Here is a 15,551-nt window from a genome sequence, read left to right on the forward strand (position 1 = left end):
CTGCGACGAACTGATTGCGTACTAATTTATTCTGACTGCTAAAGAAAACCCGCGAAATAAGAAAAATACCACGTGACGGCGCCTCCGGGCGCGTTAGCGCGCATCGTAAAGCAACGCCCTCAAACAGGCTGCCTCTTAGTTAGCGAGAATGAAATAAACAAAAGAAAGAAGGCAGAAATTGTGACAGAGTTTGTGCCTTATTTGCACACGCGCCCCGCGAATCTTGCTGTTGCTGCTCCTTCCATGCGTGCCATTATCAAGGTGGTGCGCTGCCTCTTCGGGCGGGTGACAGGCGAAGCAATTGCTTTCAATCAGCTTGTTTGGAGACGCTGCTTTACAATGCGAGCGGAAGCGCCGTCACGTGGTATTTTTCATATTTCGCGGGTTTTCTTTATCAGTCAGAACAAATGCGTACGCAATCAGTTCGTCGCTGAAAATACCGCAGATAGATGCCCCTTGTGGGTACCTGCAAGTGCCTCATTGACACTTCAGTGATTAGGACAGTAATTCTCGAGTTAGATAATAAATTACAATTAATTAGTTAAGGATGATTAACGAAAATATTAATGTCCGCTTCCCCACAGTACTCAAACATTACGCACTAGGTTTTCTTCGAGTAGCGCCCTTGCTCTTTTTTTTTAAATCTTGGTGCATGATAGCTGGGACACCCTGTATATATGCTTCGTGATGAAACGTCCTTACTTATATATAATTAAGGTCGTTCCGAACTGTTATTCAGGGCGGGAGCAACAGTAGGGAATGCACTAAATCGACTCTGTTACAGACAGCAAGAGTAATTTGAGGAAAAAACAGGAAAACACAGCACAACCACAACGAACATGTAATGCAAGATTTATAACTTGAGGTATGAGATAGCGGCATGCTAAAAATAAAAAGAGAGGGACAAAAACTGGGCATGTCTATTTTTCTCTATTATAAAAAAGAAAACAGTACTTAAGTACTTCACCCAACACAGATTGCGAGCAGGTATGCCTGAGATATCAGAGGGAAAAAAGGAAGACGACCAAAACGGTGCATCGATGTGAGAAAATCGATGTGAGAAAAAAATTTATTTTCCTTTTTTGTATCTGCTGATGTAAGACAAGATCAAAGAGGAACCGTCACCGAATAAATTGGTTGTAATTTACCCCTGGCCACAAAAAATCATTTCCCTTTTGCAAAAGTCATTAATCGGAACCAACGAATGGTGACATTGAAAGCGTAATTTTACAGCCACATCGGCATTGGGCGCCGCACGCATCCGAACCGGTCGTCAATGCAGCATGCCCTGCAATATTTGTGAACAAGGTTCGCGTCATGTTTTCCTCCAAAGTCCAATGACAGATTTTTGCGCGCTCTGTAGTTCCGCAGCGTTAATCCGCCCCTCTTTCTCTGTTATCCATTCATCTAATCTAACAACGACATTGCACGCTTACGAACGCTGCTTCGTGGCCGACTTGGTAGACGGAACTGGTAACCCGATAGCGCAATCACGATTTCAAGTTGTCTTCTTTTTTTCTTGCCGCCTTTTTATTTGGCCATTCAAAACTGCCGAGAAAGAGCGCAAACAACTAACCTACATCTTTTTCACTTTCTAACCCTCCCCTATCTCCTCACCGCATCTGCTTTCGAAATTCGCGGCACTTTACACCGTGGCTTTACACGCATTCTTTCGACGTATTCTTCTTCAGCGTTCTTCACGAAGGTCATTGACGTTCTTTCGTTATAAAAGAGAAAAGAGTAAAGGAAACAGCAGAGCTTGCAAACGGCGGACAATTACCTTGCTCTTGTTATTCTTGTGACTTTTGTTTTTTTCTTATGTTTCATATTCTTGTGACTTTTGTTTTTTTCTTATGTTTCACCCTCAGCGGGCCTCCTGCATTCTTCCCTCTCAGCAGCGCAATCTCCCTCCTCTTCCGTTCACAGTGAAAGCAGAACGCACAATTCTTCCATCTCAACTGCCCCGTGACACGAGCGACGGTGCCAGCTTCTCTTTGAAGCAAGTAAACGTAAAAAAGAAAACTACAAACGACAAACAAGACACCCGGGAGTGCAATGCAGCAGCGGCTGCGCGTGTAAGGAGAAACCATTAGACTTGCGCGCGGCAGTTTCGAACAAAAGGGCTTACAACTCTGCCAACGGTCAGCAAACGCGTAGCCCGCTAAGCCTTTCGAGTGAACCACCTCCGAAAGCGCCTCTTTTGTGTAACGACGTTACACAGGGGCAACACAGTAAAATCACAAAAAATTCGGAGAGGAGGATGCGGGCCGGCTTTATTGCCGCCACATCCTCTAGCCCACCCGTTCCCTTAAAAAAAGGAGCAAGATGCAGGGAACTGCAGAGATGTCCGTTGTTGAGAGATTGTGCGGAGAAAGAAAAACAGCTCGTGATAGCGAGTGAAAACGCTATCACCAGCTGTTCTTTTTTTTTTTTCTCTCTTTTCCGGCGTGATGAAAGCGCATACCGTGCTGCTCAAGCGCTTTTTTTTCGACAACTTTCTACTCTTTTTCTTTCCCCGTCACCCCATGAGAAGGCAGCGATGATTCTTGAAGGCTGCGTCCGCTTCGCGGTATTCTTGCTTTTTGGGTCAGGTACCTATTGTTAGCTGTCCGAGTTTGCTCCGCTCGCGCCCGCAACGCTAGCGTCTCCACTCTGATTTGTCCGAGAGACGCGATCTTGACGGCGCATCTAGACGGATACGCAATGCGTCTTGCTAGACCAAAGTGACGTGCATTTATTCAAACGTTTAGACGGCATCACCTCTCGAGAGATGCAGCGCGTAGTCAGCGAAATATTACCACGTGAGCACTCTAGATTGCTGGGCGATTGGCAAGTTCACCCGTCCGTTCAGTGCAAGCCTGGGTTGACGCCGACGTAGTTCGACTTCCGTAGCGTAAGTGCCAAGACCTACTGCTCCCTGCGTAGTTTAAGCAATGTGAAGGCGAAAGAAGGGACACAGTACGGGAAGCAATTTTAATTCCTCTGTCACACAAAGTGACAGCTTCCTAGTGGACTGTTTTAAACCTAGCTCGCTCCTTCGTGGGAGGGCATTCGGCAGCCATGACGCTAGCAGGTGTGAAAGATCATTCAAGCGAGGAGCACGAAAATAGAGCGCGCGGAGCCCGCAGGGGCGTGATTTTGAGATTGCCGAATTGTCTTTTATAGCCTCCGAGCATGGCGAGCAGATTAAAGGATATATAGTACGGAGGTATTATCGCGACACGAAATGCATTGGATCTTGGTGATTCCATGCATTGCCGCCAGCTTGACAAATTGCATGCTATCTGTGGTCAGGATACCGCTTGAGGACCCACAGTAGCGGAGCACAACCTCTGGAAGCGCAACGGGTTGACAACCTGTTGTACCGTGACTGTAGACAGCGTGATACGAAGCTTTCGCAAACAGCAAGACGAGAAACGCGTGTGTTATTGAGCTGTTGGTATTACTTCTTGAGGAGGTACTTGTGTATTCGTCGTATTACGCGACTATACTTGCATTGGCAGTTAAGGCGTATTAACAAAAAGTGTACATTGCACAAGAAACTGACAACAACGAAGAGGATATGGCGACAGGCACCTATCCTCCGACCTGCACTCCGCGGTTGTAAGTTTTTTGCGTGGAGTTTACACTTTTATGAGATATTGGTCGTGTTAGTTGAGGCTGTATCAACATGTGGCGGATGGCGGGTTGCGGTTCCGCTCGCCTCATTTTACTGATATTCTGGTGCGTATCTTCTTTTTTTTTTTTTAAAGCACAGCTTCACTACTTGCGTCAAGCGGTTTCGCCACGGATGCGCAAGTTCCCGTTTTGACCGGAGACACAACCCCGGCGACACACCCCTCAAATCGCATCGCGTGACTCGCCGGGCCCGCTGTCGGCGCTGCGTACAAGGCCCCGTTTTCGGTCTTTCTGCTCATCCATGAGCGGCGGCTGCCGCCGCGGTTGCGGCCGATCAGCTGATCGGCAGCTGACCACCCCCGCAGCCTCTTATGCATGCGCAGCTGGGTCGTCTCGGGCTACGTGACTCGCCTCACGCCCGACGAAGAGGAACGCCGGTTTCGTCATGAATGAACGCCGCGTTTGCCGGGCCTCCTTGTGTGAGCGTAGCATGGGACCGAACGGCTTTGAGACGTGGTCGGCAATCCAGTGACATCAAAGGCTAACCAAGTGAAACCAAGAATCAACCACACTAAGCCAAGCTTTTGCTTTGCATATCCGAAATTAGCTGAGCTAAGCCGCAGCCATTTTTTTTTTCACTTTTCAATTCACGGCGCCCATGGAGAACTAACTTTCAGTAGCAGCTTATATTCATTTGCCGGTATATTGATCTTCCTTCTAGTGCTATCACCCTATCCCCCTACTACAAACCCGAGTCTTCCTTTTCCATATTATAAGCGTTAATATACTGCTTAGCAACTTTCACGCATATTTGCGGACTTAAGAAATCACACGCAGTGGTTCAGTAGCACTTGTGAAGCTCAGTTTTTGCGCTCATTTTCCTCAAAGTTGTGTTCCTATCATTGTAAGTACTGTTTCTATCCCATTCAACCATATCTCAGAAAGGTTATAACCTTGACGTGTCACAGAGAGGCATTTTTGACACGCAATATTTCGCAAGCATCGATGTGTTACTCTGAATGCTCAGACTGGGAGAAAACTATCCAAATGAACAAACACTTCACGGTTTGTGAGTAGCTCGTTGTCGAAAACTGCTTCCACGGTGTTACATTTGATTTCTCTTGCATCGAAGGAGGACTACCGCCTAAACGTAACAGTGAACCTGAAGCAAGCGTTTACCTCAAACACTTACTCGAAGAAGATGCTGGGATTTTTGCAGACAGATTTAGAGTAATCAGTCCCGAAAGTAATGCCATGTGCCGATATCCTCACATCTTTGTAGAAAAGCACGGCTACTCTGATTTATTATTTATGTAGTACCCACCAATTGCCCTTAAATTATATCACTCCAGAAAGAGTACACGTAGAAGCACGCACATATACTCATCTCAAGTGTACCCTCCCAAGTACTACGAAAGAGTGCCGATATGTGTCGCATGGCTCCTCGCCGCGCACGCGTCTGCTTGTGAGTGCAAAATGTTTTCGCATCAAGTATTTTATTGCACGTGTAGCTGGTTTTAATACAAATTGCCATGTCTTTCAAAGTAAAGCCACAAGCATTCAGGCCGAAATTACCTTATTGATTTTTATTCTGATGTCTGGAATGAGCTGCTATTTATTTTTACGATTGCATCAATGGAGGGCACAGGGAACTCGCGCCGAAGACGATGAGTTCGCAAAAATACAGAAAGATAAAGAGCTAGACAACCGCTGTATACGTGTCTCGTTGTGGAGAAAGCTTTAGAATTAACTGTTAATCACGCCCAGCTATGAAACAATATTGGGAACCACAGAGGGAGTCACGCCCAAAAAATAATTTGACCATACCTTTCGCAACAACAAAGTGATGGCACCGATTCTTCAGTGTCGACTTCTGTTCGTGTAGTACGCTCTGAGCGCAGTTGCTCGTTCTGTTTCTTTGGCGTGTTACGAAAAACCGCGACTAAACATGCGCATGCGTGGCCGGATGCGGAATCGTCTACGCAAGCGCCGAGCAATAAAAACAAGAAAGTCAGGCAGGAGAAAAAAGCAGCCGGAAGAAACAAAAGAAAAATTGACAGCGGAGAGAGAACAGGAAACAGAAAGTTCAGGAAGGAAGGGCTGCTCTTGCGCGACCAGGTACGCGCATTCACAGGCTATCACCATTACCGCCCTGCGCTCGGGTGTATCGCCTTCTCACGCCTCCGAGACTGTCGACCACGGCGCGGTTTGGTACTAAACGCCACTTTCACGGTATGGTGTATCGCGTAGAGACAAATGCCTGTATACGGAAGGCACCAGCACTTTTAAAAGGAAAAAAAACATGGTGAGGGACCACAGAGGACGTTTGACGAGCTATTTACCACAGAGTTTCTGGTCAGTATATACTAGACAGAAATCCGTCGATGCAATCACCTGCCGTCGCGAGCGCCGCAGTAGTAGCTGGCAACGTTCCTCTCCTACTTGGCTTGGCTCGCCACGTGGCTTCTTTTCGCGCTCTAAGCGAAAATCAACAAAAAAGGGTAACATTTTTTCTATGTTCACTTTGAATGAAACTTCTGAAAATTCCCTGACATACACGCTTCGAAGCTCAATTATCTTATTCATAAACCAACTTTAAATAGTATTTTGCAATAATAATGTGTTTTTTTTTCTTTTTTTGCAGCCACAGACAACTTTTCAGCCTATTGAAGAGCCATGCGAAGGACAAATGGAACGCTCGTATTTGGTACATTACGGCATCCTCGCTGAAGCACACCTCGCCTAGACATTAGCGCCGGATTACCCTCTAGTATAGACCTCTTCATTTTCTTCCTCCTGGGAGCTTCTATTTCATCAGTGGGCTGTGCTAGCGGCCCTACAATTGGCGCAGTCAACAGGAAAATGTAACTCCGCACGCGCAACACAGCCCAGCACATGATCTGATCTTATTAAAGACTAACGGATGAAAAGGTTTATATATTGGTGCAAAACGCTGTGACCGCAGCGCAGTGAATACTGTTCTAGGACCAAACGCAACTTTAGCGGTGTGGTCGTTGAACGCGTACAAAGAAATGCCCGTACACGGAAGGCACCAAGCACCCCTGGAGAGGAAAAAAACGTCGCGAGGAACCACGGAGGACGTTCAACGATCGTTGCACCGATAGCGGGACAGGAAACCGAACAGAAGTTCCTGGGGAAGCGACGCCGCCGTCACGGAACTGTTCTGCCATGCATGCGCAACCTCGAAAAGATTGTGACGTCACGCGCGTGCGCGCTGGTTTTCAGGTTAGAAGATTACAGTGGTTTGTACGGTGGATTCAAGATGGTGGACAAGCGTTGTGGGGGCGAATCTCCTAGAAGGATACCAGGAATTCAAAATTTGTCTGCGTAAAGGCCCTCCGGTGGAAATGACGTGCCTATTTGGTAATGACTGTAATATCGTAAAGGCGCTGATTTAAGGCTGGCATATACGAAACACAAATTCGGCTTTTGCGATTTATGGCGCGGAGACTTCAGAAGTATGCAGCAGATGATGTCGCCGGCATCACAGCCAGTTCACGGGGAACAGACATCCGATTTATAAAGATAATCGGCAACCAATGTCATGTTGTGTGTCGGAAGTTCTTGTAAATCCTCCTTGGACACGATAGATGCAGGCTCACGCCATTTTAGTATGCTTGTGTTAAGTTGCGGGTGACGTCATTGGTCGCCAAGACAAATTCCAAGAAACTATATTTTTTGCAGCAGACTGAATAGGGTAACAATAGTTTAGCTCAATATAGATGCGCTTTTTAATGGCAGCAAAGTGCTGAGGGCTTAGTAAACCTCAAGATGCAGCCATGGCGTAGATGACGGCATCAGTTTGCGAAGCGAAGTTGGTAGGACTACTTTGCAGCCGATTGAATCAGGGAACAAAAAGTGTAGCTAAAAATAAATGCGCTTTTAAATGGCAGCAAACTACCGAGGTTTAAGTAGCCTGGAAGATGCAACCTTGACGCAGAATAACAAAGGCAGTCATTTTGGTGTTGAAAACCTAGAACGTTTTAGTGAATCCATGGAAGTTGTTACTTAACGTTAGTGCAGTAACTTAAGGACAGTACGGCATCGATATGTACCACTTCTTTAAAAAATGTTTTCTTGAAGTAGGTTAGTTGGTTGTTCTCACACGCATCGACTAATTTTGACGCGTGAAGGCTTACGCAATGAAAAAATATTTAGCTCCCAGTCTTGAAAGCGTAAAAACGTTAGAGATTACTTTGTGATGTAGAAAAAAAAAGCAAAATTTGCGTAACTTTCACCTACATGATCGCAGCGTTCATATTGTTCAGATTTCATGATAGCGCGTATCATCGTCACGCCGGAGGCTTTGGCGGTACCATACAGTGACCTTCCACTAACACAGCTGCTGAGCAGAAATAAAATCTGCAATGATCGGTTGCATCGACGAACAGTGCGAATTAAATGGATATTGATGTCGAGCGAATAAAGAAAGAACTTTAACTTGCAATACTTACATGCGCTAGGATGTGAAAAAAAATCCAAGCGCCGCTTTCCAGAGCAATGGGGAAGCTGTGGAGCTGATTCTCCGTGTGCTCTGCACAGTAACAATTGTTACATTTTGTTTGTTGACGACTTCTTTTGCGAAAACATCGACCGTGCTACTGCAGACGCCAACAAGCCGGGCGCGACCAAAACACTTCCGTGTTTGCTTACTCGGTCTCTGTGGTTACTGCGGAAATTGTAAGTGCAGCAGCAATGAGAGCCCCGAGAAAAAGATTGATCGTTTGTGGAGTAATGAAGGATTGGAACAATGGATTGGTAAGCGAGCACCTATGGAGTGGGTGGGGTTGGTTGCCACTGGAAGTCGCTTACATCACCCGCCCGCCCGCCCGCACGGATGCTGGTGAGGTATATAGTAGGCCAGGAAGGAGCGTGGGTTATTGTTACGGCAGATCAGAAGAGAAAACGACATGAACGATATATCAAGGAAGGACTGCGGTAACGTTGCGTAATCGTGTATACTCTGTCTGATGGTTGTCACGTAAATGAGTTTCGAATGTTTCGTGAGCCCATTTTTCTCCTTTTTATGAATAGGCTTCATGCATAAGGTCATTCCATCGTTTTTGTTTGGTTGTTTGGGTTTTTGTAGGTTTGTTTCTCTGTTTGTTTATTTCCGAAGGCTTGCTGCCAGGGCGTTCTTTCAAAATACGTGTGTACAACGGCGATAAGAAGAGAGAGGGAGAGAGAGGGTAGAGATGCAGGGGATGTTGGAGAGAGATGAATAGAGAGAGAGAGAAATCTTCAGAAACATTGAAGAGGCTAGCCCCAATAACGGCAGTGCTTGCTACTACAGATAAAGGTGAATATAGTGAAGCGGCGCACACTTATTATTGTAAGGAATAGTAAGTGTGCTCTTGGAATTGCTTTGCTTCCACGGCGGTCATTCAAAGTTAGAACCTTAAGCCAGATCTTCATGGTGCAAAATTACCTGGGAATCCGCAGCGGCGGCGCCGCTCGTGCTGCAGAATGATCCATTTTCGTTACTGCCGAGAGCAGGTTGTCTTGCTGCTCGAGCGACTCCGCAGCTGCTAATTCTCAGGTAAATTCTCACCATGTACAACGGGCTTTACAGTAAACATATAGATTACGGTTCCAATTCTGCCATTTGCTGCCCCGGAAAAGAGGTGGAACGCGGCAACAGTTTCTAATTTAATAAAATTGCGTCGCGCCCTTGAAATAAAAAATACATCGACGATAAAGCATAGCGTAATTGGTCAATTAAATGGTCATGTGTACGTTTCGAAAAACTCAATGTTGTGTGTAAGTGTGTGTGTGTGTGTGTGTGTGTGTGCGTGCGTGCGTGCGTGCGTGCGTGCGTGCGTGCGTGCGTGCGTGCGTGCGTGCGTGCGCGGTCGTGTGCGTTTACATTTTGAAAATCTATTGCAAGATTGCCGCTCACACTTACAATACTTCTTTAGCACGTAACAAATATTACGAGATAACAATAGTCGTTTAATTGTTGCGATCGAAATCCGAGTGGAAAAAATAAACATAACTCTCCGGGACGTGGCTCAGTGTAGGGACACAGCCTGTTGGCCATGTAGGAGCTACAGTCGTGTCTCCTTCGTATGGGCCCCGTTAACATGGACACCGCGCAATGTGGACGAAATTTTCGGCGGCCAGTCTCTCGCCATGCAATTCTGCCCCGTTAACGGAGAAACGCGCAGTCCGGACTATGGACGGCTACTTCTGAGACGAAACGGGTAAATACGGGCATTTTTGTCTAGTTGTTATAATGGACACGAGTCAACAAAGCAAAAGACAGAACAATCACTGGTGACCCTCAGAGGCCCCAGCGCGTACCAGGAAATCAGTGTTGGCCGAAGCACACAAAGCCGAAGCACGCATTTATCTCGGAACGCTCTTCCTTCCACTACCATCTAATTGATCCGCGAACAACAAACACTCCACGGTACTGACGACAGGGTGACCCCCTTTCCCTATCAAGCAAGATTTCCCTGTGCGGCATACGCCGGAAATAGCAACCACCGAGGCTCAGGACAAGATAACAGGACGATAAGAGTTCATGCCAATATTCGGTGCAGGAACCTGCACCTTGAACAGGCGCGACACGCAGAACGCGCAATTCAAATAGTCGGTGTGGGGCGCTTTCTGGACACTATCGCGTTTTTTTTTCTGGAACAATTATTTCTTTATGCTTGTGCCTTTGACCTTGATTCGTTATTATTGACAACTCACATTATGGACGATTTTTCTGCGGAACGGAGGCGTCCATATTAACGAGACGTGACTATATTAGGGAAACAGCCAGCTGAATGTGCGAATGAAACGAATCTACACTATTAACAAAAAAGTTCGTAAAATGGTAGTAACGGTTGCATTTACTAACCCCTCACACAATTTACTACCCCGAAAAACGGCACGCATATAGGCTGTGCCACTAAGTACGGAACCTAAATGCTATCGTTACTAGTCTAGGCCGTGCACTTAGTGACTGCTGCTTGTTTGACATTAACATTCACTGATAGTAACAAAATTCTACGAATTATTGAACATAATAACTACAGCAGTTTTCCCACTCAGAATCATGATTAAAAATTTTCTGCTAATTCGCATGCTGACTCGTATACGGTAGCATTAAAATGCGAAATTCTAAAATTATCGCTGAAATATTTGATTTTTGCGACAAGCCCACCTACTCTATCAGAGGACTTTCCGCTGCTGGGTATAAAAGCAAGAAGAGCAGATGTACTTCGCAGGTAACTGAGTAATTAGTTAAAATTGAATAAGTATCTTTTAACTGGCTGCTGTGAGCAGGCATGTTTTTATTGAACTCGCTCTCCCTGCGCATCTCGTTGGTTTTCTCGCTCAATTTATTTGTGTCTCTATGTCGTGGTGTGCGCTCAGCTGATACACATTGTCACGCGTAGTTTTTACTAGGTTATGCCTGGCCAGCTAGTAAAAGCACTAAGCACTTAGTTTATACTGGGACCAGTGGTTAGTGTTAGTGTTAGCGTTAGCCCCGACCTTTCTTTAAGAATGTACGTCTTAAATTCCTTGCACAAAGTTTATAATCATACGAGCTATTCAAACTTTAATGAATTCATCTAAATCACTCGTGGAGAACAGTTAAGAGCCCGGAAACAGTACGAGGCCGCGTCAACGACTGACGGCAAATATGTCCGCTTCTTCATAGCACATCGGTGACGGTCTCTGACCCCGACACGTGTTTGACACCGCGTGGGGGCTCGCACTACGCGCTGCGCCCTTCTCACTGGGAAAGAGTGCTGGGCGATTGCGTTGACTTTGTCATTGTCTCCCGAGGCACGGAAGTGCCGCTGACGTTTTTAGCGAAATAACAGTGCTCGGAGACAATGGTACCCGGCCTGGTTCGTCGAGAATCGCTCTGATAACACGCCGTCATGTCGTCGTCGCTCACAAGCGAACGACTGCCCGGAAGACTTTGCCCTAGAGCTACTGCTTCACTGCGTTATTTCTCCCTTTCAATATCTGTCGGCTCCTTCCCGTCTTCGTATTTTTGAAGATCGCGACATGAAAGTAATTCCGGTATCATTTATGTTATCTTTAGGACGAGTTGAAAGCGAAGGCTGAGTTGCGATAGAATAAAGGCAGATCTCTTTTTTGTGGTTGTTTTGTCTCTGTTTTGTATTGTTTTTGTTTAGTTTTCGTTGAAGAGCTCTGTTTTTCGTTCTCTTTTCCCGCATTCAAGTCTGCCGTGGACATCACTTTCTTCCTCTTGCAATGTGACTACTTTATCGCAAATCCTTATATATATGTCCACACAAATTCGCTTTGTCACTGTTTTTTTTTTTAATTTTGATAAGTAAGCTTAATTTATTAGCAAGCCTTGTTAAGAAAGCAACGTTCTTCCACTCCCTTCATTTGCGCTGTATTGGCGTGGACTACTGCCTCACTACTCTCTCTCTCTACTCACTACTGCCGAGCTCAAGCTCCCGTTTTGAAGCATCTCGCGCTATTGAACGCTTGCTGCTATGGACCGCTGTCGAAGGAAAACTTTTTTGTGCCATGGTTCCGGTGAGGAAATCCTACGGTCAGCAGCTCCCCTGGTTGCCGCTGTTTATTGGTCGGTTTGGCAAATTTTGTCTGTTGCAGCATTTATTGACGTAAATAGTCTTATTCCAGCATTTTAGGGCATAAAGGTTTAAAAACACTATAAAACACTTCAGGGTTTAAAACTGGGTGGTTAAAAAATATTGTAGGTGGCGCTGGCTGCAACATGAGTTTGTTGGGGTACTCCCGCGCTCTATACAATGTTTTCATCTCAAAGAGGACCCGCACTCTTCAATGATTCGCTGCTTGCAGAAAACACGTTCGTAATCTAGTCCTGGTCACTCGATCTCCCCCTTCAAGTGGCCATTGTTCTAGTACACCGTAATGAGGGTGACGCGAGCTGACGAGGAGGTTCTTTCCGCGCCAGAAGAACCTGCTTTGCGCATGCGCAGCGCACCCGTGCGTTTAGTAGCAACGGAGGCACGCTTGTTCTTTCTTTCTATCCGAGGGCGCCTCAGTATCCAGTGTATCCCAGATTCCCTCAATCATCCTGGCTGCCATTCAATCGCATTTCAGGAGGGTGCGGTCACATCTCGACCGTCCGCCATGGGTGCAGGGGTTGGAACTTCGTGCGGTCACTAAACGTGTCCCGAGAGGACAAAGTCGCCAATGGTTCACTAATTCTTTTTTAATCACCACATGGGAAGGGGCGATTAAGTGTCCTCGAAATTTCAGTTGTTTCCAAAACGTCGACGAGATCTAAATTGTGGACGCTGCGTTTTCAGTGGAGCCAACCAAGGGCTGCTTTTGTTTTTCGTGAGTTCTATATTAATCCCCCTTTTAGCTTGCCCATAATTTTTACAACAAAGTCTTGGTTGGTTGGCATACATTAATTACGATTGAACAGCGCAAATTTCGCAGGAGGAGAGAGGATCACAGCACGAGCGCTTGGACCCCTGAATAAGGGAGCAACAATAAAGTAACAATTAAGTCGCTGCCCAACGCCCGCTGCCACATAAGTACAAGAGCCTCGAGACTTTCACGCATGACAATGACGGTCGCCCAACTGCACAGTTTATGTTGGCGCCTTCCAGGCGCAAACTTTCTATCGCCAATAGCACAAACAACATCTGCCGTTTAAAACAAAAACAACAACAACACAACCACCGTTTAGACTATTTCATCGGCGTCGCCCACCGTCTTCTTCTTTTTTTCCTCTCCACTTCGCTTCCTTTCCCCGTTTCGAGAGTATGCGGGTTGACGACGCTTCACGGTTGGTCGGTTAACCGGGTTAGCCTCGTCAGCGATCCGCCTCGCGTGCCGTACGGGTTTATCCGAAGCGAATTGCCCCACACCGCTTCGCTTCTTTACTTCGCCCTAAAACTGACTCAAAGCGCAGGTCGATGCGCGCTAACGCTTACCAGATAAGAAAGTCTCGGCGTGGCAAGGTAAGGCGGACCCGCAGGGGCGGCGGAGTGCGCGGACAACCCAAGAACGAAACGTCGGGATAGCGCTGCCGAAATAGACGATACCTTTGGAGCCACCATTTGTATTTGAGATATGAGACCCAGTTCCCGCAAACTGACAGCAAGAAAAATTAGCATTTGCAAGGAGCACCTACTGGGCGACACGCACACACGCATGCACTCATGCGCACACACGGGCTTGAACGCCAAGGATTTATTGATTGTAGGGTTTAACGCGCCGACGCTACACAGGCGATGAGGCGCGCCGTAGTGGAGGGCTCCGGATTAATTTTGACCAACTGGGGATCTTTCACGTGCGCCGAAACCTCCAACACACGGGCGTTTTTGCTTTTCACTTTTATCCCAAAAGCGGCCGCCGTGGCCGGAAATCTAACGCGCGTCCTTGTGCTATGTAGCACAATGCCATAGCCACTGAGCCACCGCGGCAGATTGAACACCAAGGAAGGCACGGCGGAGGAAGGTGGAAATATTTCTTTCTAAAAGGATATTTGGAATATCTAAAAAAAGTGGAAGAGAAACACTTATCCCCGCTTTCTTTCTCTTTTTGTTGTTCCAATCAGTCGATTTCAATTCTAAATGATTTTCAAACCCTTCCCCTATCACTTCCTTGGTATTCCTCACGGCTGGCTTTTCTTTGTGTATTTATATAAACTCGCTGTTACGAAAAACTATTCAAGTAACTTGTATAGCTCTTCACGTCACCGTCGCCTCACTCGTAGTTTTGAGAACTAACTCACCCTTGAAGCGCGAATAGCCAACGTGTGACGGGGCTCGGAAGCCGAAGAGGCCTCCCTTCCTGTAACGCTAGCGGTCTTTACTGTCAGGCAGGACTACTGGAGCGAAATTGGTGAGATGGACCGTTTTTGTGTGGCACAAAGGGACCATAACGACAAAATACGAGCTAGGTTTATTAGAGATACTGCTTTGCCTCGATAACGATGGCACCAACCTTATCGTGATCTCCGAACGAATAATGTAGATATTAAAGAAAACATTTTGTGAAGCAGTGTCGACTCCTTAGCCACTTTCCGACAACTTGTTCATGACGGCACAGAACCTTGTTTGCGGTATTGGCGGCCACTCAACTCATCACTAAAACACATGACTGGACGAATGATTGTAGCGAGAACTGTAGGTCTGTTAGATCGCATCACGTGCATGTTAACGTGCAGTTAACACACTGAGAATTATGGTCTTATTGCTGGCCTATATGACGTCACTACTGCCCATAGCACGCCACTGTAGCGCGAAATTTGAAAGTATTTAAATATTTGGTTGATTGATTGATTGATTGTAGGGTTTAACGCGCCGACGCAACGCAGGCGATGAGGCGCGCCGTAGTGGAGGGCTCCGGATTAATTTTGACCACATAGGGATCTTTAACGTGCGCCGAAATCTCGTACACACGGGAATTTCTGCTTTTTGCCTCCATCAGAAAAGCGACCGCCGCGGCCGGGAATCGAACCCGCGACCTCGTGCTCAGCAGCGCAACGCCTTAGCCACTGAGCCACCGCGGCGGGTCAGTATTTAAATATTTGCGTTTTCTTTGTTAGAAAACGTCTTTCGCGGCTGCAATGGAGCTGAGTGAGGTATTGAGGCCTAGTTCTTTCAAATTAAACGAAGTTATATTTTGACTTGATGGCCCCTTTAAGCGCAGCGTATGAGCTGAGTAAAACCTGGTTATAACGAAATAGCTTCATCTAAAATCTCGCTTCGTTCGAAGTTTTTCATCTACTCAGGAACAAACCACCTCCGCTTTTAAGGAAGTATCGCGTATAACGAAACCAGCTTTCGGCCCCGAGGACTTTATTGTAAGGAGTGTTTACTCTATTCGCCTCCGCTTGTAACGAATTATCGCTCATAACGACGCCAGTTTGCTGCCCGGAGTACTTTATAGTAACGAGGGCTTACGGTAATCATATCCCACTTCAA

At 46.5% G+C, this 15,551-nt stretch overlaps 1 protein-coding gene and 1 long non-coding RNA gene across 4 annotated transcripts in view; one reads left to right on the top strand and one right to left on the bottom strand.

Annotated features, from left to right (window-relative positions):
* The window catches only part of LOC144141179 (uncharacterized), a 34,028-nt gene extending 26,928 nt beyond the window's left edge, over positions 1-7,100 (top strand). For both annotated transcript variants that reach the window (XR_013316458.1, XR_013316459.1), the window contains one exon: positions 6,263-7,100. This is a non-coding gene — a long non-coding RNA (uncharacterized LOC144141179). The remainder of the gene's footprint in view (positions 1-6,262) is intronic.
* LOC144141178 (prestin-like) overlaps positions 1-15,551 on the bottom strand; it is a 246,122-nt gene that overhangs the window by 76,683 nt on the left and 153,888 nt on the right. The window contains exon 1 of one of the 2 annotated variants that reach the window (XM_077672741.1): positions 5,446-5,528. The exons of the other annotated variant lie outside the window; for it this stretch is intronic. The gene's annotated coding sequence lies outside the window, so the exon portion shown is untranslated. Of the gene's footprint in view, positions 1-5,445; positions 5,529-15,551 lie in introns of those variants that run through there. 2 annotated transcript variants of the gene reach the window in all.

This window comes from Haemaphysalis longicornis, unplaced genomic scaffold (genome assembly GCF_048455015.1).
Source record: "Haemaphysalis longicornis isolate Haplotype H1 unplaced genomic scaffold, Haemaphysalis longicornis Haplotype H1 scaffold_6, whole genome shotgun sequence".
Lineage (NCBI taxonomy): Eukaryota > Metazoa > Arthropoda > Arachnida > Ixodida > Ixodidae > Haemaphysalis > Haemaphysalis longicornis.